Source organism: Aulostomus chinensis, chromosome 22, assembly GCF_037954235.1.
Source record: "Aulostomus chinensis isolate RoL2024-O1b breed Wild chromosome 22, RoL_Achi_v1.0, whole genome shotgun sequence".
Lineage (NCBI taxonomy): Eukaryota > Metazoa > Chordata > Actinopteri > Syngnathiformes > Aulostomidae > Aulostomus > Aulostomus chinensis.
Genome location: NC_141341.1, coordinates 21,511,723 through 21,537,937, shown reverse-complemented (window position 1 = coordinate 21,537,937; position 26,215 = coordinate 21,511,723).

Sequence of the window (26,215 nt, the reverse complement as noted above, 5' to 3'; positions counted from 1 at the left end):
AGGACCCAGACACAGCTGTCACCTTGGGTGTAATCTCACCCCACAACCCCCAAGCACCGCCCCTCCAAAAATCTCCTGGGTAACAGAGTCATAAGCCTTCTCCAAATCCACAACACACATGTGGACCGGATGGGTGTACACTCAGGATCCCTGACCTCCTCAGTTGAGGTCATGGCGTCCCATCTTTGCCGTGCACAGCTCGAGGGGTCCCCGTGTGTGTGTTGTGTCCGTGCAGGGAAAGGTAGATCATAGGTGTGATAGTGGCAGGTTTACACAAGAGTAGTTTAGAGGTTTGGTTTTTTTATGTAAAGCTTTAATCAGCATTCAGTCTCAGGTCCAGTAGACACCCGTATTTATCAGCTCGGCTCTGATCGGCCTTGATGGAAGCACATACCCTGCGTGAACGCGGGAATGTTGCTTGTGGCGTTTCAAATCTCAGATGCACGTGCGGCCTGCAGTCAGAAAGTTTGACAGATCCGTCCCAACTTTTGCTTTCCTCAGACAAAAATTCAACCTGTGTTCAAGCAGAGTTGATCATTTAGTCACTGAGTCTGAAACACACACCGGAGCGAACAACAACAGCAACGCCGTCACCGTCCTCCATGCTGCCAAGCACTGCATGCAAGATACTGCACTCTGGTGTTCTTGTGACAGCACTGATCACTTCTATCCAGTGCAGCGACTCTCCTGATGACATCAGACGTGATGCTTTTGCATTAAATAAAAAAACAACAACAACAAAAGACCCCTCATCTCCTCACGTTGGGAACAGGAACAATCACTCTGCCTGTTGTGTGTTTTATGATTTCATTTCAGTAAAAGCGTCAAACATTTCGATGAAGTTTTCTTCACAAAAGCTGTTTATTTTGAGTCATTTTTCCTTTTCATCTGTTTAAAAAAAAAAAAAATTTTAAGCTGACAACATTCACATTGCATTTTCTGCAAGAACTGACTTCTCCGGTTCATGAAACCAATTTGCTCTCACTCACGTTTTAGCCGTCAATGAAGTCTTACAGACAGAAAGGAAATCCTGCTAGACATCCGTAGCACTGTGTCCCTGACAGCTATTCTGTATTTCTTGCACTTGCAAAAACTTTTCTACGAGGAAAAAATGACAAAATCCCGATTGACAGATAAAATTATTTTTTCCCCTTTCTGCAGTGTGAAATGACAGAAATACACATTTTTGAAATGTGCTGGTTCTTCTAACACACAAATTTCCTTTGACAAACCTGTTGTTGAATGAGAGACAGGCCATTTTTTATGTTATGATGAAAGAGTTGAAAATGCTGTTAACACGGTTCTGTTCTTTATTTCTGTATATGAGGTTCACCTGTCACCTGTTTAAGTTGGTAGTCAAGTTAAATCAGTTTTATTGGTACGGCACCAAACCCCAACCAAAGTTCTGTCCTGACTCTGTCCAAGTAGAGCAGGTCCAGCACCTCCCTCCTTCAATGAACCTCCACCCAACAATTCTCCATCAGCAAGCACATCCTGCAACAGCAGCCACCAGAACCTTCCTTTACCAGCAGGAAGGTGGAGCAGATCCAGGATCAGTGGGGACGGAGAGACAGAAGGAGAGAGAGGGACAGAGATAAAGAGAGAGAGAAAGGAGGAAAGACTGATGGACAGACGGGGACGTGAGCAGGTGGAGCTACGGGTGGCAGGTGGAGCCTCTTCAGGTCTGGAGCCTCCTCCAGCAGCACCAGGATCTGGGACGAGGGGAGAAGAAGAGGAGTTAGTAACACGTACTGTAAGAGTATGTGGTGTGAGTATCAGTATGGTATCAGCCTCCAACAATCACATTGGGCTACAGAAGAAACTGATCAAGAGCAACAGGAGAGGGGATAGACGAGTTAGAATAATGAAGAAGTCAGGAGAGTCTCTCTGAATTTCTCTGCCTGTGGGCCAGATGTTGACTTCAGCATGATTAACAATCTGCCATGTTAATTCATGTAGAAAAAGCGACTAAAAGTTGTTAACTCTGCTGTGTTGCCAGCACTTTTGGACTTGTTACTCATTTCAAATAATATATGACTGGAGGGGGGTCATGGCAGGATTTTCAGCAGCCATGAGATGATTTATTGAATGTGGAAAAATATATCCCCAAAGTGCAAAAGTATTCTGTTTTTAATAAGAGTTTTAGCTGTGAAGTAATGAGAATTTGCTGCCTCTGGGCCCCCTCTTATAATTAAAAAAGTAAAAATTCTTGTCAGGGGAAAATAATTTGGAGTTCACCATTTGGTATCTAAACACCTGCAACTAGATTAGAAGTAGGCGCTGCTTTGTTTCGCGGGGTCGTGGGCTAAAATAGAGTGAAAAGTCTTCCCTGCTGTGACCACATCGACAAATGGGATGTTGAAAACGAAGACATGCTGAGTGTTGCTGCGTGTATTTGTGCTCCTGCTTCTGTAGTCTGTTTGTTTCAAGAAAAACCTCAGATCAAACCTTGAAATATTAAACACTTTTGACAGTTTTTCCTGTCAGTTTCCTTGTGCGGTGCAATGTTCCGGCCTCAGGATCGATGACCCAGGATGCCTCCCATTGAGGTTTCATTCTACAACAGGGTGTAATAGCTCTAATGGCAAGGCAAGGCAAGGCAAGGCGATTTTATTTGTAGAGCCCGTTTTCACCACCAGTTTGTCTCAAAGGGCTTCACACGGCATCATGACAACATCCTCTGCCCTTAGACCCTCACATCCACTGAGGAAAAACTATTACTATAACTATTGGGGGGCGGGAGCCCCTACATAGTGGTTGTGGGGCACTTGAATGGGGGAGGTGATGAGGTCTGCACCATCTGTGACTGATCCCATGACCCCTTTCACCATCCAATGAGAGGGCTCCTGATCTGGGGTCAGTGGCCTGTGTCCTACTTCGTGGCATGAAGATAAGTCACCAGAAATGATCTGGATGCTCATTTCAAGCTCATTCTACAGGACTGATCACATTATGAAAGTGAATTTCTGTCATAAAAGTTAAACTTTGGGAAAACATTATAATAAAACATCTTTGCTTTATTGCTTATACCCTCAGTTAGAGCTTTGACTGGACCTCCAAGAAGGCCCTCACCCGAGCACACAAGAATTCTGTAGGAGCTTGAACTGAGCCTGAGCCACAGCACAGGTTTTCGGACCAAGCCTGACATGACCCTGGATGAATATTAGAACACTTGGGATTCAGCGCAGCAGTGAAGAGCATGAACATTGTTGGCTGGTGCAGCTTTTTCAGAGCTGTCAGAGTTTGTTTTTGCTCAAATCCAAGTGTTTCTGGATAACTGATCACACAGCTGGAGACAGGAGATGTGGATGGCTCCAGGTGATGCGCTTGAGAGTTTGTTAATGAACGTTTTTCCAACAGTTTCGCTGTTGTTAGTAGGTGGCCGCAATTAAATTCAAGCTAAATGCACGCATCTCGCTCTTTCTGCACTTGGAAGTCACAAAACAGGTGGGGGTGGGGGGGGTGAGTACTTGAAAAGGCAACCAAAAGCCTGACCTATGGCAGCAATTTCGAGCCAGAACCCGGTGTTCCAGTTCAGGCCCAACTGGGTTCAGACAGAGAATTAAAGTTTTACCCCCAATACCACAATCTTTCAAATCCCTTGCATTTCCTCAAATCCCTGCTCCTCCTATAAGGGTGCACTCAGGCTAATACAAGCACTGCATGTTTGGGACGAACGTATACAGGATTGAGTCGTATAAGACTGGGGATTTTCTCAATCCTTGTGTGTGTGTGTGTGTGTGTGTGTTTCTAACACAGAGCTGTATATGAGTTGCAATGTAGGATAACACTTGGGAAATGTGGTGGATAATTCTGCCATGCAGATAGATATAGATTGAGCCTGGTCCCCGGGGTGAGAGGGTCTGCACAAACAACAAGGTTCTCATCAGCAGTAATGTGATGACCGCTCCAGGATTAGTATAAAAGGGTTGGCTGCATCATATGGCCAAAACTAAATGATTCTAAATCTGGAGCTGCTTATGAATTGTGTGGATCTGCTCGTGAATTGAGACCAAATGTTGAAGAAATCAATCAGTGATAGTTTATTGACCCTCATGCGCACACACACACACACACACACACACGCACGCACGCACGCACATGCAAATACATCATCAATATCCCCTGCTTATGACTCAGGGAAACTGTGTGGGAGTGATTTATTTAGGTGTGACAGATGTGTCTACATGCCGTTCTGTCCCGCGTGATAAGATTAAGACCCACTGGACACCTCTTAATGCTGCTGCGTGTGTGTGATTTGAGTGGAGGGTAGCATGCGTCGGTCAAGAAGTGTGTCTGTGTGCAGCAAGATAATCCCAGGGAGCATCTGTGCCGTGGCCTATAGAGCATCTGCTCAGGTTAGCGGCGCATTTATATAACATGTGGTTGACCTCAAATTACTGACAGTCAATAATGATGATTAGGTCTGATATAATGGCGATTAGTGGATGGAGAGTGCCCTGGGTTTGTGTGTGTATGTGTGTGTGGGTTTGCTATCGTAACGGCCATTGTATCACTTCGCAATTCAGGGAATGATCCACCGTGATGATTAAGAAGATGAACTATCAATGAGCGAGAGCTTCCTTTGCTCTCTTAAACCAAGGGCAGTCCTTCAGACTTGCTGACAGTGGCCACTTTGACACGGTGTAGTTGGTAAACACCGGTATGTTACATGTTACTAATGACATTAGCATAGCCTTCATTAATGGGATAAGTAGCTGTAACGCTGTGTGAAAGAGGCCTGTGCTTACCTGGCTCCTCATCTCTGGACCTGATAGGAGCAGCGAAGCACCTTATTAGCTTACATACCAGCATCAACTATTCACTCATGTGGCCGATAGCAGATATTTACAGATGTCGAGATGTGATGTTCACATTTTGCATATGTTGGAAAACATGTAAATATCGTGAGTTTGAAGACGTTTTTGTATTTCCAAAGAAAAAAAATAAGAACACCCCAGTAATTATATACCAGTACTAGACACTAGTACTGTCGGGTACTACCAGTAATACCTCACCGGCACATCCTGCACAAATGTGACCTTCGCCTCGTCTAAACACAGCTCTGCATCAGGATAACGCTGGTGCTGTAAGTGTCAGTTTTCCTATCAGTAAGTGTTCTAACAACAAAGTTAGGGTTGTAAAAGAATTTATGGAAGACGCCACAGGTTCACTCCCAGCCTCAGGTCGAGGCCCGGCGTCCGATCAGCTCTGACCTTTACAAAGTACAGGGATGAGGCCTGAGAAAGTTAAAACAGAGGACACCAGATGACAGTCCCTATCAGATACCATGACCAACATCTGTAGCCACTGATGATGTGCCGATGAAGGTTTGCATCCCTATAGTTTTGACAGTGTGTGTGAGCTTTTGACATGTTCTCCATGTCAGCAGTGAAAGTACTAATCAGATATGTTAGGGTTTTCCAAAATATCCTATCAATAATGTCTAAACCATTCTATCGCACAGTGGTTTTCCCTTCAAAATAAAAGCAGCGAAGGTTTAATATTATCATCATCTTAAAGCGGGTTTAGAGACTTATTCTGAAAAACTCTGACTACACACCTCCACTATGACATTGTCTACTACTTTGGTACATTAGGAAACCCGCTATTCTTGATTGTATCAATAAGCAAAGACTTTACGGATTTACAAGTTTTGAGTATTTAAGTATAAACAGGTAGTTGCAAGAACATTAGCAATCCATAGTTTTAGCTAACATTTGCTCAGCAGCTAAATAAACCTGGGAGTCTCATTCAGGGACCGTCAGATAGGAGGTCTGTTACGTTCAGGAGCCCTGGCAGTTTGCCTTTATCGTCATAAACATAACCACACTTGATTCTTTTAGTGATTAAACCCATTCTGTTAATGCTGTTTTGCTGTTGTCACTCAGTCTAAGACGGTCTGGTTTTACCTTCAGAGTGAATGAAGGGTGGGGTTGCCAAGTTCCATGAAAAACGGAATAGTCCCGTATTTAGAAACGAAAGTACGCGTCTCGTATTGGGCTGAAAAGGGATGCACTTTGTCCCGTATTACCGTGAGAATCAAACAGAATGAAAACTGAGAGCATACACTCACACACCAGTATGACGATACAGAATCCTGCTTATCTCATTGGTTGTGGTAGAGTTGCCTGCTAAGACAACAGACGACCATAACAAAGCAGCATGGGTGAAGGTGACACAGACGCTGACACCGCTTTACAGTCTGAGGCAGGGTTGCCAGCTTCCCCTTAAAGCACAGAATTCTCCCTTATTTGGGAACTAAAAGACATGTCCCTTTGTGATAAGGGACACATTTTGTCACTTATTTCTTGAAATATATATCAGTGTTAATTTTCCATCCATCCATCCATTTTTTCCCTCTTATCCTATTAAGGATCACGGGGGGTGGAGCCTATCCCAGCAGCCTTCCCCCTGGACAGGTCACCAGTCCATCACAGGGCCAACACATAGAGACAGACAACCATTGGCTCTCCCAGCCACGCCTACGGTCAATTTAGAGTCTGGATTAACCTGGTCCCTCTTGATGTCTTTGGACTGTGGAGGAAGCTGGAGTACCAGAGAGAACCCAGCAGGAACAGGGAGAACATGGAGACTCACCCAGAAAGACCCCGTGCTGCAGCCAGGGCTCCACCCACAACCTTCTTGCTGTGAGACGACAGCGCTGACCACTGCTCCACCGTGCCGCCCAGCGTGAATTTTATTATAATGAAAGTAATCACACAGTTCCCTCACTGCTGCTGGCTGTTTAGTTCTGCTGCCTGTCTGAAATCATGTGCTTGTTGACCAATGAGAAGCGTTTGCCGCACGGATTCAAACACATCATGGATGCTACCCAGTCAGACTCCAGTTCACCTGTGTGCAAAAAAAAAAAAAAAAAGCTTGCAAAAGTACAGGAGTGAGTGGGAAAAAGAAAATGAATGCTGCAAGCAATGTGTGACAACATATTTTAGGCTTGCTTTTGCACCGATTGTTATATTCCAAAGAATATCTGTAGTTGCTTGTTGTTTCACACAACTGGAAAACATGTTACATGTTCTAACCGGTTACCTCCGGTCATGTTTTATTCAAATTTTATTCCGATCTCTTATTTATTTATTTGTATTCCAAAGAATGGTACACTGGTGAAAGTACTGTGCACTGTGTTCATCCAGAATAAAACAGAAAGGATCAAATTCATTGAGTCATTGTCATAATGCAGGGGTCAAGAAAGTGACCCCCGGGTCTGCCCCTGTCCCTTATTTCCATGTCAGGGAGTTGGCAACCCTCATGAGGGGTTGCACCAACTTCGACAGCCTATTTCGCATTCTCCAATTTCTTAAAAGTTCTCATCTGTTTGAGAAATGATGAATGTAATTTCACATTTATTAGTGTTTTCTATTGCTACACCATTGTTGACTTTCCTCTTTCAACCCCTTAGAAAAGTACTAATACATTTAAAACAGCACAGGGAGCATGTGTACCACTATCACCCACTGGGAACCTAGTGTCTTTGAAGTGTTGTGTTCCGTGTGTGTGTGTGTGTGTGTGTGTGTGTGTGAGCGTGCGTATGTTCACAAACATCAGTACAGGCTGTACCCTAAAGTAGTATATGTTCTCTACTGGGTAATTGGATTACCCAATTCCTCAAACGCAACGACTGAGCCCCCCTCCCTCGAGTGCTATTTTATGCTTCCTCAGCATCCTTGCTGCTCCATCCTTTGCTCTCATTTTAACTTTCCCCGAGACATTCACAAAAGAGACCCTGTCGATTTGCAAGAAGCATCCAGAAGCGCTGACAAGTACTTGTAGCAGCGTGGAGTCTAATTCTAGTTCTCTGACCCATTTCCTGAAAAAAGCTGAGAATCCTCTCCTGCCGCCCCTCCTGACTTCATGCTCAGTCTGACTGCTTCAGTATGAACTCACCTACGCAAACATCAGGGAAATATGAGCGTTCCGTTTGACCAGGTTATGTGACACCTGTGTCAAGGCCAACTCTTATTTCACAAAAGCTCCTTACATTCCCACTTCCATCTAACTGATGTTGAAGATGCTGTTGCATATACATATCTGTGTGTGTGTGTGTGTGTGTGTGTGTGTGTGTGTGTGTGTGTGTGTGTGTGTGTGTGTGCGTGTGCGTGTGTGTTTGCTACTCGGTCAGGGGGCAAGGTAATATCCATGGATAAATCCAGCTGAAATAGGAAGGGAATGATTTAATAAGGAGAGTGGAATAGAGAAAGGGAAAGAAGGATGGATAGGATGGATGAATGTTTTGATCAGAGCAATAAAGAAAGACCCTCTCTCTGCCCCTTTCCTTTGCCCTAGGCTATCTCTGTAAATGTGTGTGTGTGTGTGTGTGCGTGTGTGTGTTGCCCAGGCATCTCAGCTCTAACAATGCACCAGGATGAGAATAAAGGGAGACAGCCAGGGGAATAGTGTAGAAAACAGAGAGACAGCTCTGGTGGACTCCATTCAATCAGTATGGCGCTGCACCCGGCTCATCTGCTCCCTAACAATAGAGGGGTCACTATGAATTAGAGGCACGCAGAGATTTGGGAGATGGAAGTAGGCGAGACACAGTCAAACACACACACACACACACACACATAGTCAGTCACACGTATTTTCTCTGGCCTTCCTTGAAGCTGCTTTATTCCCCCTTTTCTCTTTCTATCTCTATCGTCCGGGCTCAGCCTTTAACAGGTCCACCACCAGGCTAAGCATTGTGCAACACCCCAGAGACTGACTGTGACATTAATGTGCTTGGTTCCATTTCCCCTGTCATTATCAACTGTCTATTCTGCTGTGGTTCTGTGACAATAGCTGCTGTCTCACTCCAAACAGGCTTGCTGCTGTTGATGTCCACAGAGAAGAGGCCGGGGCTTTTTATTGGGCCACAAATGGCCCCTGGTCTCCTGACGGGACATATCGACTGAGCATGCAATTCACAGAAGATGCTGTGGTGGGAAGTTTGTGGTCATACAGTAATAAAACAAAATTTCTGTTATAATTAATGCCAGGTCTAATCCTGCGGGGACACACATGGTATCAAGACACACATTGTTACATTAACTTGTCCTACATGCCGTTTTTACTAGCATCACAAAAGCAGCCGTTTGATTACACTAACTCACCTCATGCTGGTCTTTCACCAAGGAATCATGAAATGCTGTGGTAGGAAAGATGTCAATGAAAGAAAAGAACGACGGACCTCCTCTGTATCACCAGTCATTCACTCACGTGTCATCAAACTGGGCGATCCGTACCATGTCTCAGCGTGTTTGTCCCCCGAATCCAATTCATTTCACTAGATTGTCCTGTTTTGCACCCAGAAAGAGGTGGGCTTCTGCGTCTTGCACTTGTATGTATACCCAATGATGTGATGTGATATGATGAAGCACGATGGCATGACGGTGTTGACAAAACAATGAGCACTCGACCAAGTACCAGACCTACAATACTGCAGGACCGCAGACCCCATTGAGCGCTTTGTAACGTGGGCCAACACAAACTCTTATTTGTGGTTATGCTTCAGGGGTGCAAGCTTATGGCCTTTTGATACCATTTGTGTTACATTGTGTAAAGCTCAGCGATGACGTAAGCACTGTGAGCGTGGAGCAATGTGAGCATAGACCAGTGTGGAGTGGAGACGAAGTATGACCATGGTTAAAAACGGTACATCAAAACTAGGCCAAGTGTGAGGGCATCCCTCCCTAAACTGAATACTTTGACATGTGGAACTGATTTATTTATATGCATAATTCGTCCTTTGTCTTTTGCCCATTTTTCTCCTCAATTGTAAATTTGCTAATCCACCCTTCCAAGCTCTCCTGGTTGTTGCTCTGCCCCCTTTGCCACCACACACACCACCGACTACTGCAAATGTGCAAGGATCACACCGTTCCCCAAAGTTCCCCTCTCCCTGGAACAGGTGCCCTAGCAGACCAGAGGAGCTAACGTAGCGACCAGGACACATTCCCTCATCCAGCTTCCCACCTGCCAGTTGAATCTATATGGACGACCAACCAAACTGCTGCCACACGAGGAACCAAACCAGCCCCAGCGCTACCTGGTGCCCCTGCATTATCACTCAGTGGACTCATGAGTTACTCACTTTCAGTCTGTTTCTGCAATTTTCCTCTCCCATCCTGACTATTAAAGAAGTGGGTGGAGTCACAATGTAGTATACTGTAGTGCAGAGATGTCAATGACAAGGGAGCCACGCCCCGAAGTGCAGACCGAACAGACATCATTATTAAAAAAACAAGAAGCTAATAATTGAGACAAACTTGACAATGTTTGTTGAGGTAAATAAAGCAATTAACAAGTATTTCCCATTGATTTCTACAGAATCTGGCTTCTTCTTCTTTTTTTTAAACCAGTAAAGCTGCCCCCTGCTGGCTATTAAAGAATGCAATATCTAGACGCTGTCAGGAGGTAAGTGGGGAAACTGGAGCCAAACACAGACAGCGGGCGATGGAGTCCAAACAAAAGCCATTTAAATGATCAAAAAGGCAAAGTAACAACTCAGGTAGTCAAAAGTTCAATGGAAGGAAAAAAGTAGCAAACAAAGTACACAGTAAAACAAAACTGAATGAAAAAACAAGACTGAAAACCAAACTTACAAGAAACACAGAGGAGCTGGGAACACGACGTGGAAGCATGACAAGGGAGGAAACATGGAGCATGAAGGATGGAGACAAAACCAGTGACTAAATCAAGCACCAACAATGATCCGACAAGAGACGATGGGAAACGCAGAGGTTATATACACGGGGGGAACGAGGCGCAGGTGGTGCAGTGAACTCAGGTAAGACACATGAGGTCATCACGGGAGGGAACACAGGAAGATGGGACACTAACTACAAAGTAAAACAGGAACAGGAGACAAGGATCATGACAGACCCACACACACTCACTGCTGCTGAGGAGCTGAAGTTAACTGTTGCATTTTTTTTCTGTAAGAAATACAGCTAGGCACTTTTTTTTTGGCAGTGCTGCAGGCAGAATTGGTCTTAACAGTATCATAATCCAATAGGGAATCTCCGCACGGAGATATGGGTTAACCTCAGCGGGGGCTTCAGCCTTAGCACCGAGACTGCGTACAGGACAAGAGCAGGAATGGAGCATCTCCATCAACAAAGGAGGCTGGAACATCGACACAAACACACCCAGGACTCAACTTGAGCTTTATAATATAATATTTATGTTTGTTCCAGACTGAATTGGCATATGTCCCTACAGCGATCGCTGTCTGCCCATAGAATATTTATGCTAACAGGCTAGCCCACACAAATGTAGTCAGACAGCATATGAATAGTTTGTTTTTATCATTTGATTGATTCAAAGGCATTTATATTTCTAATGGGGGTCAGGTCACAAGTAGTAAAAGAGGCTGGTGGAAAGCAAGAGCACGAATGGAGGTCAGTTTGTTCTCTCTGCCTTGTTTACCATCTCTCTCCATCTTCAGCCAGCACTGCTAAATGTACACACAAAATGAGTGTGTTTATGTGTGTGTGTGCGTGCGTGCATACATGCACAGGCCAGTTAATCTGTTAAACACATTGTATATATTTATCCTGGGGGATGAATCCGGGGCATCCAACTGATGAGTCTTGGATTTAGCCTGATCAGTCTGGCTTTGGGTGAGAGGGAGGGAGGAAGGAGGGGAGGAGAGGGATGAGTCACTGTTATTCAGCCGGTGGCTAGTGGTTAAATGGATATATAAGCATATAGCCTAACCCTGTTGACACGGCGTGGCTTTAATCTGCATCAAGTGAACCAGTGCACGCCTCACAACCGAAGAGAGGGAGTTAATCAAGTAAAATGCCGCCTCATTAGTGTGTACAGGAAAAAAGAAACAAGAGAGATGCATGATGAAAACAAGCATGCACCCACAAATATAAACCTCCCTACTGGCACGGAGGATAAAATGAAGCTTAGCTCACCCATTACAACTGAAAGGTGTCCCTGACTGACGATGCATTTCCATCCAACTCTTCTAATTGTGCATGAAAAACATGAATGGAATCACCGAAAATTCAAATTTTTATGCTTTGTGAGGTTGAAAAGTTAGTGTATATGCAATGGAGCCAGGTTTGGTGAATAAATGAGAACCTGAGGATGTGTACTTCAGTCACATGATGGCCAGGCCTGGTGGTGGTCAGGGTGGTGGTGGTCAGGCCTGGTGGTGGTCAGGTCTGGTGGTGAATAGGCCTGGTGGTGGTCAGGGTGGTGGTGGTCAGGCCTGGTGGTGGTCAGGGTGGTGGTGGTCAGGGTGGTGGTGGTGGTCAGGCCTGGTGGTGGTCTGGTCTGGTGGTGAACAGGCCTGGTGGTGGTCAGGTCTGGTGGTGAACAGGCCTGGTGGTGGTCAGGTCTGGTGGTGGTCAGGGTGGTGGTGGTGAACAGGCCTGGTGGTGGTCAGGGTGGTGGTGGTCAGGGTGGTGGTGGTGAACAGGCCTGGTGGTGGTCAGGTCTGGTGGTGAACAGGCCTGGTGGTGGTCAGGTCTGGTGGTGGTCAGGGTGGTGGTGGTCAGGTCTGGTGGTGGTCAGGGTGGTGGTGGTCAGGCCTGGTGGTGGTCAGGTCTGGTGGTGGTCAGGGTGGTGGTGGTCAGGCCTGGTGGTGGTCAGGGTGGTGGTGGTCAGGCCTGGTGGTGGTCAGGGTGGTGGTGGTCAGGTCTGGTGGTGAACAGGCCTGGTGGTGGTCAGGTCTGGTGGTGAACAGGCCTGGTGGTGGTCAGGTCTGGTGGTGGTCAGGGTGGTGGTGGTCAGGTCTGGTGGTGGTCAGGGTGGTGGTGGTCAGGCCTGGTGGTGGTCAGGTCTGGTGGTGGTCAGGGTGGTGGTGGTCAGGCCTGGTGGTGGTCAGGTCTGGTGGTGGTCAGGGTGGTGGTGGTCAGGCCTGGTGGTGGTCAGGGTGGTGGTGGTCAGGCCTGGTGGTGGTCAGGGTGGTGGTGGTCAGGTCTGGCCGTGGTCAGGGTGGTGGTGGTCAGGCCTGGTGGTGGTCAGGGTGGTGGTGGTCAGGTCTGGTGGTGGTCAGGGTGGTGGTGGTCAGGGTGGTGGTGGTCAGGCCTGGTGGTGGTCAGGGTGGTGGTGGTCAGGGTGGTGGTGGTCAGGCCTGTTACCAGAACTCTTTCAAGAGCAAGTAGCTACAGTATTAGTATGTAGGCACCTGTCAACTGAATGATGTTGAGGATCATACAACAGAAATACTGCCATGGTAGCAACTAAAATATCTAGCATGTTTACATTTATTTGAAAAGATAAATGCGGGTTATTTCAGTTTAATTAGCAGTAATGTGTCTACCTTATGATGTTTGTTTTTTTTCATCAAGAGAACACTTGTACAAACTATTTGGCTTTTTAATTATTCAATGAATATCAAAGACTCATGACCTTTTCCAACTGGTAAACGATCATTTCCTTTCAGACATCAACCCGTCTACAATAATCTGACGGCAGTTCAGCGTGTGGGTCTCATATCTCCGATGGCAGTGTTTCTGTGTTGGACCCAGTGACGTTTCTTGATTTTTATGCGAGCACATCTTTAAGAAAGGGTGTTTGATGAAGCAACACAAGGCAAAACACGGATCAGGGTGTTGTGTGGCTGCAAATATGACTTTAATACACCTTCTCAGAGAGCAGCACAAGCAGAAGTGATAAGCTTCCTAAAACTAAAGCATCCAGAAAAACACTCAGGCAAATCAGAATGAAACCAGAGTCCCAACCTCATGACCCTTCATTCCATGACTGTGCACAGACTTTATGAAGAATTTGTTCAGTGGGGGGTGGGCGTCCCCCATGCACATGATGGACATATAACTTTAAACCTTTTTAAATCCCCGCTCTTCCTCTCAGCCCCAAATATCATGCGAGCGCGTAACTCTTTGAATGTGGTGTCCTGGCGTGTCTGAATAAAGAAAGAGATCCAACGAACACCGACCTGAGTGTCGCCCATGTCTGAATGACAAAAAGACAGTTTAAACAGCTGGATGAAGCATCTGCGGACATGTTCCATGTCTGGAAGTGGCTTTGTTGAGGTCCCTTTGGAAAAATGGTTTGTATCTGAGCTACGAATAACAACTCTATAGTTGGCATTTTTAAGACAATCAATGGAGATTTTGACATTCTTAGTCTGGGAAGCTATTGACGGTGAGAGAACATAATCTCAAGGTCCACTTGGTCTGGAGTTTTTAACAGTTAAAGCTTCCCTTTTACACACAGAAATACCTGCTTGGAATCTAAGAATATGAGGGACATGAAAGACGCCTATTTTTTGTTAACCGTAAATGATTAATCAAAACCTGACGATCGATGAGCTCAATGAGCAAACTAGCAGCAGAAGTACTGGGATTCTGGTCAGGGTTTTGTCAAATGACTCCAAAAGTCATCTCTGATAAAACCATAATCCCGGTGAAGCATTACCATTTCTTACTGTCAGCATGACAACAGGTCGAATGTCAGCTGTTCTGTCAGCACTGGAAACTCTCAATGACGGTAACGAGGTGTCACGTGTCAACTTCTTCCATTATGAAGCACCTTCTTTATTTGCTCTGCTACATGTGCAGAACCATGCTGCCCTGTTCATTATTATAATATTCAGTGAGACAATGGTAAATCTGGTCAAAGTTCTGGAACAAGTGAGTTGCAACTGTGTTGCCACCAGCTGAATAAAAATCCGACTCCTGAGAGCGAGAAAGTACGATCCAGCCATGCTAGACTGTTGAAAGAGATGAGATGTGTTCATGTCTATTTATATTCATGTCGTCATTCTCAGATTAGATCATAATTTACCTCTCCACCTGATTTCTCCTCTCTTTCACCTCCCTCCCTCTCGTCTCAGCTGTCCGACACCGTTTATTTGCATTTCCCTCTCCAGGAAGTTAGAACTAAATGCTGGCATACGTCTACTTCCTCCCCCACCTCCACCTCACTCATCCCAGCTGTTTCCTCTATCCTCCCTTCCTCCCGCTCTCTCTCTCTCTAGCTCTCTCTGCCTCATGGGGGCTCCTCCTCCTCCATCCATCTGTCCCATTCCCTAACCTGCATTTCTCAGCAGGGAATGGGGTCGTGAGGGTTGCTTCAACATCTCTCCACCCTGCCAGAACAGCTATCCAACAATGCTCCTCATTTCCCTCCCAGCATGCTCTGCTCTTTGGCACCCAGGCACTGCTGGTCTCCGAGTGGGCATCAGGAAAATTAGCTAACAGGAGAAGCAGCCATCTCTCTTCCCACAAACAGCCTGGAATGTAACTACCAACCCAGTGGCAGTTGAGCCACGCTGACAGTGAGCGTGTTTGCTCTTTTGAAGTTTTTATAGCCGCCAAGTCACAGGGGGTTATGAGACCAGCTGTTCAGTGCATGCAAAACTGTTTACATCTGTCACTCGCTTTGTGTGTGTGTGTGTGTGTGTGTGTGTGTGTGTGTGTGCAAATTCCAGGATGCTGGCGCAGCATTGCCAACAACCTCAGAGACAGGAAGCCTGAACCCTATTTTGTCACAGCAGACTCAGACAGAACAAGGCCAGGCTCACTGTTTTTGTGTGTGTGTGTGTGTGTGTGTGTGTGTGTGTCTCAGAATGACGTACTGTGATAGTGCTGTGAAAAATGACAGAACCTGCTAATCAGTTTCATGAAGGCACATCAGGAGGGCATTAGAGAACCTCTGTGTTGTTGACAAAGCATTCAGTTATCCTCCTAATCTCCCCGCTGCTAATTCAGATGCTAATCATACCTGGCTGGATTAATAAACAAGTTGAGGCCATCATTAGCCAACTCTGCAAGTAGCAGGAGGTGAGAGAAGCCTGGATGACGGCACAGAATAAAAATAATCAGCTGGAATTAATGGATTCGGGGAAGTAATTATGTAAACAGAAGTATTGCTTGGACAGAGGCAGAAGATATTAAAGAACAGGCCCAAGGATGATTCATGTCGCAGACACTAGCAGACCGCTCCGTCTGCTACCTTAGATGACCTGCCAGGAATACACACACACACACACACACACACAATAAGACAAACAATCCACCGGCCATAAACACCCCAAGGACTGCTCCTTAAGACATGAAATAGACAGAAATGAAGCTATATACTTGCTCATTGGACAAATATTATACCACCCTCATACTCATAACTATGTAGTAAGGACCAGCAGTATTCTCACAGGCATACAGACACTCAGCCTGAACCAAGGATGGATCAGTGAATGAGCAAAACAAAGATTCCTGGTACCTTTTACGTTGCTATGTGATGATAAAGGGTCAGTGAGTCATTTGTGTGAGTCACAATCACAGTCTTACATCGTGTGATGAATTCATATATATGGTCACTTCAAGTCTGTTGATAGTGGACTACATCTATTCACATTCGGCCCAAGTGCTTTAGCCTACAGAAACATTTTAAACATCTGTTTGAGGATGTGCGGCGCCTCTTTCATTCCTCCTCGGAGGTCCTGTACCTCAAGCCTGCTGCTAGCTTTTGCAGCTTTCCAGCACTGGAAGCTAGCTTGAAATGCTACAGTACAGGATGTTTGTTGCAGGAAGCTACGAAGAAGAAAAACAAGACCCTCAACTGTCACACACTCAGTGCCACGCTAGCTGTTAGCAACTGGACATTATACGTACACTGGATTGTGGATAGGTCCATTTTCCTGTTTGAGCCTGGCCGAGTCCTGCAGAGTAGTAACCACGATTCGAAACAGTCAGGTCTACTGGTTTTTGTGTCAGAGCCCAGTACAGGTGATGGGAATGATTGTATGATAGCTACACAGCTCTGCAGCCACTATCGCTCATTGTAAAACAAAGAGGGAACAGTGTGTACACACTATGGTGGGCGTAACATTGCATGGCAACACAAACTCACATTAGTCATGTCATCAGCAGTTATGTAAAGAGTGAGTCTTACCATTGACGAGTCTTCATCTTCATGAATTCTTATCTGTACACACACGATGCAGTCCTCTCGCTGTCATACCTCATCACTTCACATCACATTGACATCTGACTCCGTACGAATCTGTCATTGATTTCCCCGCCTGGTTTTCAGTAGTTGTTAACTTCTCAAATGACAATTTTTGTTTGGCAACCTAAATCTTTTGGTAGGCAGTACAAGTCTTTGTTGCATTCGTTCATGCTGAAATACAAACACCCAGCAAGGAACAGGTCTCAGCCCAACAAAAATCCATCCATTCAATATTTTTTGCATGTTTTTAATATAAATTAACCTGCTATGGGTCAAGCTCACCAGCTCAACTGGAGTGACACCAACCACAAGCGTTAAGCATGGCATGGAAACGTAAATTAAAACATGTTTTTCTTCTTCTTCTCTGTTCCAGTGGCTTCATTTCATATGTTACATTAGTGCAGTAGAGGCTCTGCCAATTAACTCTTGTATCGGACATCGTACATAATGTTACTTCAGATAATCCCTCATCCCTCCATCCATCGTTTTTTTTAACCTCTTCTCCTGTTCAGGGTGGTGGGGGTGGAGCCTATCCCAGCAGCCTTCCCCCTGGACAGGTCACCAGTCCATGGCAGGGCCAACACATAGAGACAGACAACCATTGGCTCTCCCAGCCACACCTACGGTCAATTTAGAGTCTGGATTAACCTGGTCCCTCTAGATGTCTTTGGACTGTGGAGGAAGCTGGAGTACCAGAGAGAACCCAGCAGGAACAGGGAGAACATGGAGACTCACACAGAAAGACCCCGTGCTCCAGCCGGGGCTCCACCCACAACCTTCTTGCTGTGAGGTGACAGTGAGGACCACTGCACTACTGTGCCGCCTCTGCTTCAGGTTATCAATACACAAATATATCAAACGTTTATACAATAACATTTGGTAGAACAAAGAATCTGAGCCAATTGCTGCTCGGACAAAAAAACTAATAAAGCCAAAACTTTTGGCAGCTTCTGGTAAATCTGATAGGATGATGCTAATTAGCCTCTAATACTGAAGCACTGATGTACATTTAAAAGTACAGCACTGGAAAGAGTTGATCAAAACAGCAAAATGAGAAACAGTTTTGCTCAAATCAGTTTATTTTTGCCTTTTTTTGAAAAGATCAAGGATAGTCTCAAACTTTGTCCACTGCTAGCTGGCAGTGCTACTGAAGATAATTCCTCTCGACTTCTCTCCATTTCTCATCGATAGATGGCCCTGCTTCTCCTACTCTGTTGTTACCATTAGAGTTGGTCTGATGCTACGAGTGTTGGAAACGCTGCTGATCCCTGCAAACATTCTTGCATCATGAACTTGAGTCAGTGCCAATCCGATACAACACTTCTATTACAAGGAAATAAAAGATTTTATAGGAAACAGGACCTCGTTAGCTCCTCTTCGCTTCTGTCCAAAAAACCTCCCCAAAAAAACCCACACAGGAAGTTGCCTTTGCAGTAGGGCTCCACCGATTAATCGGCCAACTAATTTAATCGGCCTATTATAGCCATTAGAGCATAAATGGTAATCGGCCAAAACTTAATAAGTTTCTCATTTCCCTTGACGTGCCTCATTGTGTCCGTCACGCTTCACCGATATCATCAGTCGAGTGTGACGTGATGTGTTAGCAAGCAAAAGGAAGTTAGGATAACCTAGCTTAAATATTAGCCACCTTGCTAAACTAGTTAACCGAGTCAGTCACGGCACCATGACTGATGTGACGTGACGTTACGGTACCTCAAAGTAATGTTCCGCTCACTCAGGCAGCTGCATGCTACCAGACTAGATAAGACCGCAGTAAACGCTTCGTCGCTGGGCAAAAAACAGCTGTGGGCTGCTTTTATTTTCAGCAGCGCTCAGACTGTGTTTTTCAATTTATGCCGTTGAGGAGGAAAAAGCCTTCCTGGAGGAAGTTTCAACTTCACGGAGGAAAGAAAATGTGAACGCACGTTGAGAAGACATCCGAGAGAAGCATTTGGAATCCTGTTTTACCAGAGACGTTTATGACCCTGTTTACCCACCTGCCTCTCGCCTACAGATACACACCTACTGACGTGTCAGTTAGACACTGGGCAATGTAGTGCACACCAGTAACAGCCCTCCCATGAGGTCCACCTTTGTAAGTGTTGACACTGCCAGAGAGGCTTCTTCATGTTTACTGAGACGATAGTGGGTGTTGGCCTTCAATTTAAATCGGAACAAGTGTTTGGAACCAATAATCTCATCAAGTGTTTGACACATAATGGAGGAACATGACAACTTCAAAATGGCAAAAGAACTTCAGCAGCAAACACTGAAAACCACTTTCAAATGTTATGATGAATTCAACAAAGACAGCCTCTTGTTATGGTTTTCTTATTCATTCCTTTATGTCTTTACCTTGGAAGTATCGGCTGCTGTGCAGTTGTAAAAATAACAGCAGTAGAAAAACCTTTTTTTCCCCAAATTGTGGCTGCACTAACAGTTCGCTTGAGGAAATGAAATTTAATCCAGGTTTTGTGTTCTTTATCAGGTATGACTACCTGTCTAACTAGGAAAATGCTCACTGGTATTAATTCTCTTCCTGCATTACTTTTAAAAATGGATTGTGACTTTACCACATTGAAACAGAATTAGTACTTTACAGCTCTTAAAGAAAATGTTAACATATATAAATACTTTGATTGCCCTGATATTGGTACTTGGTTTCAGCAGATACTTTAGTTCAAGTATTGGAATCAGTTTCGAGAAGGAAAAATTGCTACGGGAACATTTCTAACCACCATCTTCTGGCAGCATTAGCATCGCCTATTTTAGTCGCTCAAAGCCACAAACACACAGCGAGTGCCCACTTTATATTTTGGACAACATTCACAATTCACCTGATATCTGCTAGGCAGTCACATGGAAAATTAAATGACAAAGACACAGATGATGAAAACTACCATCTAAGTTAGCGAACGTTAGCGTTTGAAAAGCAGCCGCCTAAAGAACAGAACCTCCCATGTGGATGGCGTTTAATACAAATCTGGGATAGGTGTAAGTTGGAACTGTCTAAACCAACAAATACTTTGGTGTGCTCTGTATTACACAACACACGCAAATACACAACATACACCCACACGACATGTGCGCACACACACACGCGCACACACACACACACACACACACACACACACACACACACACACACACACACACACACCATTCCCCAAGGCTAGTTTTAATGCGCAGTCTGTTGTTGTTCTTTCCATGACTCCCACTTCTGTCTCTCTCTCTCACACACTGTTGTTTCTTGGAAAATGCTGTTGTTTTTGGATGAAAATATGTAATATAGACAGACTGGAGTGGCAGAAGATGACAGTCAGAAGAAACTTACAAAGAAAAAGCTCCCTTTTCACAGCTGAGTGGAAAGTTGCATGTATAGCCAGAAATTTGTCTTGCATTGTTATTTCTTCCCCTTTAATTTTGCTTTTTCAGTGTCTCCCATTAGCAAGCACAACAAAAACAGGATATCCCATCCTGTCCCCGTGTTATGCCTGTGCATGTGAACGCGTGTGCCTTTGTGTTTGTTTTTTTCAGTCTTTCTGTGACGTAACGGTACTCAGCAGCGATGGCTGTTTGTTTGGCCTACTTTCTCTCTATCTGCTCCCATCATCTGGTGGAGGAGAGGAAAATCCCATGGTTCCCTGTGCGCCTGTGATGGGTGGGGATGTGGGGTGTCACACCTGAGCCTGATGATTAGTTGGAGTATCTGCCCCAAGACACACGCACACACACACACGCGCACACACACACACACACACACACACACACACACACACACACACAGTAAATCCCCAGGTTAATGACGCTGATATGAAGAATAGCATATTCCCTAAGAGATCATTAGGTGGTGTTGTGCAACCTGATTCATCTTCCCCTTGCCAACACGTGTCCACTGGCCCATAGTTCCACCAGATGTATGCCCTACAGCAACCGTCTCACTGCCATCTCTCACTGTGTGTGTGTGTGTGTGTGTGTGTGTCTGTGTGTGTCTGGGCATCTGTGTGTTTTCTGGCACAAAACCCACCTTTCCTGGCTGCTCAGAGGATTAGGAATCAGGGTCACCGTTCCAGTGGTGTGCAGAGGATTACAGCGCCCATCCATCCCTACCTCTATCTTCTGTCTAACTGTCCACCCTCTCACCCCACCCTGCTATCCATCTCGCTCGACTCCCCCCCCCCCCCCCCCCCCACGGTTCCTCGCTGTTACTGTGATTCCTTTTTCCGGGGTCCGAGAAGGAGGAGGTCATGTCGGGAATTGTCCCGTTTTATCCCTCTCCCTCTTTCTATCTTGAGGATTGTGAGAGGAAGAGCGAGAGAGAGAGAGACAGAGAGAGACAGATGGGGAAAGAGAGACAGCAAGAGATGATGAGGCTTGGTGCGGTGTAAATGGGGTGAGATGACAGACTGGAGTCTGGAGGAATTGGGGTAGTGGTGGGGATTATGGAGGGTTGGAGAGGAGGCAAGAGACAAGAGGGGATGTGAATGGGGTGGCTGTCGTCATGGCGACCTGTCGTCGTGGAAACAGTCCCTTTTTCCAGACAGACAGGCAGGCGGACCCACATGCACATGGGGGCTGACCGCTGTAATAGGGGGTATGCGTGGGTATGAGATGGCAGCAACCACACCCCTATCAACCACACACAAACGCACACACACAGACTTCACAAACAAGCAATCACACACACTCCTTTAGTGTGTGAGCAGATGAGAAAAATAGGCTTTTAGATTCGCTATAAGACATACATGAAAGATGTCAGGACTCTACATTTCCATTTACACGCATGTTAAAGAAGGATCCAATTAAAGACAAATACGCCGCTTTCACACATGCATCTGAACCCTGAACTCATCCTGAGGATGCGGTGGGGGCGTGCTGATGAGGGTCCTTTCCTCCAACTGACGCCAAATCAAAACAATACAAACTAGCCAGGATGAATACCAGGAAAACGATCTTTTCTCCTGAAAATTCTCACAAATGTGTTGAACTGAGAAATTTGTTCGTGTATTTATGACCAAAATAAGAGTTGGCTCCTGCACGCAAGGCAGTAGCAGTGAAGGTTTGTGGAAACATGCATACAACACTAACACACGGCGTCTTAACAGGTGTAAGGTTTCCCACGTTTAGCCTACACTCTTAATGTAGCATGACTGGCTCTGTCTGCCCTGTGGAATCACAAAGAAATGTTGCAAGAAGGAAAAAATGTATTTTTGAGCTCAAGACACCTATTTGTAAGTACTTGGAAGGCAAAATCCCTTTTTTTGGGTGAAGTAATGCTTTAACTTGTGGAGGTGATCTGGATCAAATCTATCCTGAATACCAAAATCTGTTCCGGCTACTGGCAGGATTACAGTGATATTTCTGGACATTTAGTAGATTAATTTCAAGCACGTTTCAATATACCAATCATTATCACAGAAATATTTCATGAAATTTGTGGAGGCGATGTATTTTAGTTGGGAAGTGCTCACCTGCTGGAGTTGGTGTGACTCAAACGTGCTTTGGTTGTTCAGAACAAAATGTATGAATTCTGTATCCGTGAAGCCTGCTTAGCACGGAACGCTTGTTCTGATTGCCCTCTAGTTCAATATTTGCCAAGACTTTTCCCTCAGAAAACAGAATTGCCAACTTCTTTATTGTGAAAGCGAAATGTTCAATTCATCCTCTGAGGGTCAAAGGCAACGAAAAGGATTGACAAGGCAACTCTCCCATTGGTTTTTCTTTGCCGATTCTGATTTATGTTTTTTGTTGTTTTTTTGCTTTGCTAGAGGAACCTGCCATTACTGCCATCCAGGTGTACCCTAAGTATTTGCTGAAGAGGAAAAATCGGCCTTATATGCTTGACCCCAAATGTCCAACGTTCCAGCTGTGACACAAATCACGTTGGTCCTCCACACAGCCGCAATTTCCATTTGCCCATCGGCTTTGTCGACTCGCTCAGATTCTGCTGATCTGGTCATTGTCTCTTGAATTATTCTCACTGCACATCCCGGTGTAGTGCCGTGCCGGCACAAGTTACTGGGTAGAACTCTGATACACCTGACACTACACCGGTTCCCGATCAGGCAGGGCACACTGAAAACCGGCTGATTCCGTTCCCTGGCTTGGTACATGGTCCTGACACTTCAGACCCAGTCCCTACAGGGCAGAGGACGTGATGTGGCCAACATTTTCATGCACAGAAAAGATGGTCCACATCTTGTTGACAGAGCTTTGACGCGTTTTATAACCAAATGTTGCTGCTGCGCACACACACACACACACACACACACACACACACACACACACACACAACACACACACACACACACACCTCCCTTAGGGCCAAAAAGAGGAATGGAAATGATCAGATTCGCTTAATTTGAAATGCATTACAGTTTCCTACAATCATTTTCAGCATTTGTGGTCATTGTCAAATAAAAAGGACGGCATGTCGTCATTCCCATGACATGCTTGTTCAATAATGGCTTGGAAAGGCCTGTGAGACACGTGCACAACTTCCCAAAAGTTACATGCCATCTGTTGCTCCGATATATGAAACACGTTTGCGGTTGTGTGTCCGGTATGCTTTGGGTATTGCAAAGTGTTTGTCCTTCTTTTGTTGTTTTAACAGTGTGAAATGTGTCCAGCAGATGAACTCCTAAAAGAGTCTGTAGATGTTTCTGCAACGGTTGGAGCAGCAAGTTTTCCCGCTTTTTATGTTAACTTCCAGTTTATTTCTGCATTTCGTAACCTTCTTAAAATAATTGGCTAAGTCATTATTTGACATGGCGTCACGGTGGAGCAGTGGTCATCACTGTCGCCTCACAGCAAGAAGGTTCCGGGTTCAAGCCCCAGCTGGAGCACGGGGTCTTTCTGTGTGAGTCTCCATGTTCTCCCTGTTCCTGCTGGGTTCTCTCTGGTACTCCAGCTTCCTCCACAGTCCAAAGACATCAAGAGGGACCAGGTTAATCCAGACTCTAAATTGACCGTAGGCATGACTGGGAGAGCCAATGGTTGTCTGTCTCTATGTGTTGGCCCTGCCATGGACTGGTGACCCGACCAGGGTGAAGGCTGCTGGGATAGGCTCCACCCCCACCACCCTCATCAGGAGAAGAGGGAGAACATGGATGGATTATTTGACACAATTTTTTGCCTAAAACATGTATGATATTTCTTATGATGTTTTGTCTCCATTTTTTTGTGTTTTCTGAAAAACTTGAAAAAATGACTTAAGCGGTCATTTTAAGGAGGTGAGGATTTATTAGCATCAACAGATCTTTGCAACATAGTTGCTGCAATGTTATGTTTGACAGGAAAGAGAGACAGAGAGAGACGGAGAGAGCAGCGATGACGTTGAGACTTGCAGTAAAGCCACTCCAGGCTGCAGGCCAAATCACACCGCTCCCACTCCACACTGCTCATGTACCCAGGAATGTGAGTTGTTGCATCAACATTTCATAAGGAGGCTAAATAAAGACGAGGCATCCTATAATGTCAGACCATTTTGCCTGCACTGTCATGTTGAATCTACATCAGAGGCGTTGGGCAGACCACTTCTAATGAACTGAAACAACTCTGTTTATATAATAAACTCGGCAGGGCCTGCTTTGATCCCGTGGTTTTACTCTGATATTTGTGGTAGATGTGCCGCGGATGTTGGTCTGAGGTGAGTGATGACAACCAGTGATTAACCTGTGGCAGCAAGCTGGTGTGAGCGGTTAAACACTGTTCATTATGAAGTGTCAAACACAAGGTTTGTGTGTGAATCTGGTGTTAATGGCTGCTGCAGATATTTTCACCATTCAAGGTGAACACACCTGTTCCATATTCCCATTAGATTGGAGGAACATACAATTAAGTTCATGTAACAGAGAACGCCTGTTCTCATGAGTGCAGTGAGACGTCCCGTTTATGTGTTCAAGTCCAAAAATGTTTCCATTTTATTTGCAAAATGATACGTGTTTTTTTTTTTATTTCTATGCTCCAAGATCAGTTTGTTGATGTCCTAATTCCTTCCTTCCTTCCTTCCTTCAGGGTATTTTGATGTCCATTTGAAAGAAGTTAGAAAAGAAAGGAAAAGGATGATGGAAGCAGCCGCATTCTCAACACTCACTCCAGGAGGTTTATCTTTCAGATCATACATGCATGAAACAATTGGAGACCCCCGATTCAAAAGAGCTCCAGTGTAGCAAATCTTTTCGTAATGTGGCTGACCAAGTTATTTCTGCCACCACCATTTTCCTGATTACTGCCAAATATTGCCTTCATCTCTAGATAGCAGCTCCATGCCCACTACCTCAGAACAATAACAATTTGCCCAACTGGAGGTAATTCCTCAAGACCTCTCACCATTTTGAGGGATGTCTCTTCTTCCACTTTCCTTTTTACAGGCACATCCATGCGTAAAGTTGCCTATACTGCCATCATCTGGCAACTTGTGCATCACAGCTTTGTATTCGTTCCAAACCAGTTTAGAGAAACACACCTAATGCAAGATTCCTTTTTTGAGACATTCCCACAGCTAGTGGTAAACTTGCTTGACAGCTAAACTTAAACATAATGGTAAACTGTATTAAAATGGTGGAAGTAGCCTGTCCACCCCGTAGCCCCTGATTTTACTCAGTTTAAGGACTTTCTTCTCTAGTTTGTTTGTTCCATCTCTGTCTAAACTGACCTAATATGGAGCTGCTTGTTTCATCCTGATAAACAGGTTCCCGTGGTAGTTATTTGTAGTGTGACCCTGCAGCTATTTATACTTCAATGGGAGCATCACTGACAGTAAGACCCTTCTGCTGTATTAAAAATAGACTTACAGACTTATTTACAATCACATTTGTTTCTGCAACTGCAGCAGTTGCTTCCTGCTGGCCATGAGAAAATAATGCAGATTAATCGCAACAGAATTGTTAAAGATGGCGTCTTCCTCTCTTGGCCTACATGCTTCAAGCTTTTGTGCGTCTGTAGCTGCTGACTCTTGCACAGAACCCACACAGCCAAACCTTGACTTGACTCTGACAGACATTACATTTGATATTTCTGATCAACATTTTTGCTCCAGCTCTCTCAGATATGGCACTCTTGCCCCTGTGGGTGGCGCTCACACTAATTTTGCAACTAATTTATAGCAACTTGGGGTCAAGTACAGCGGGTAAAATAAGTACCAAACATGTCAACATTTATCTCAGTATATATATTTCTAAAGGCGCAATTAACAGGAAGTTTTCACCAGATGACGGTAACAACTCACACATGCAAAGATATCGAACCTTAGATGTCCATAAATTATGTGTTAAAAAAT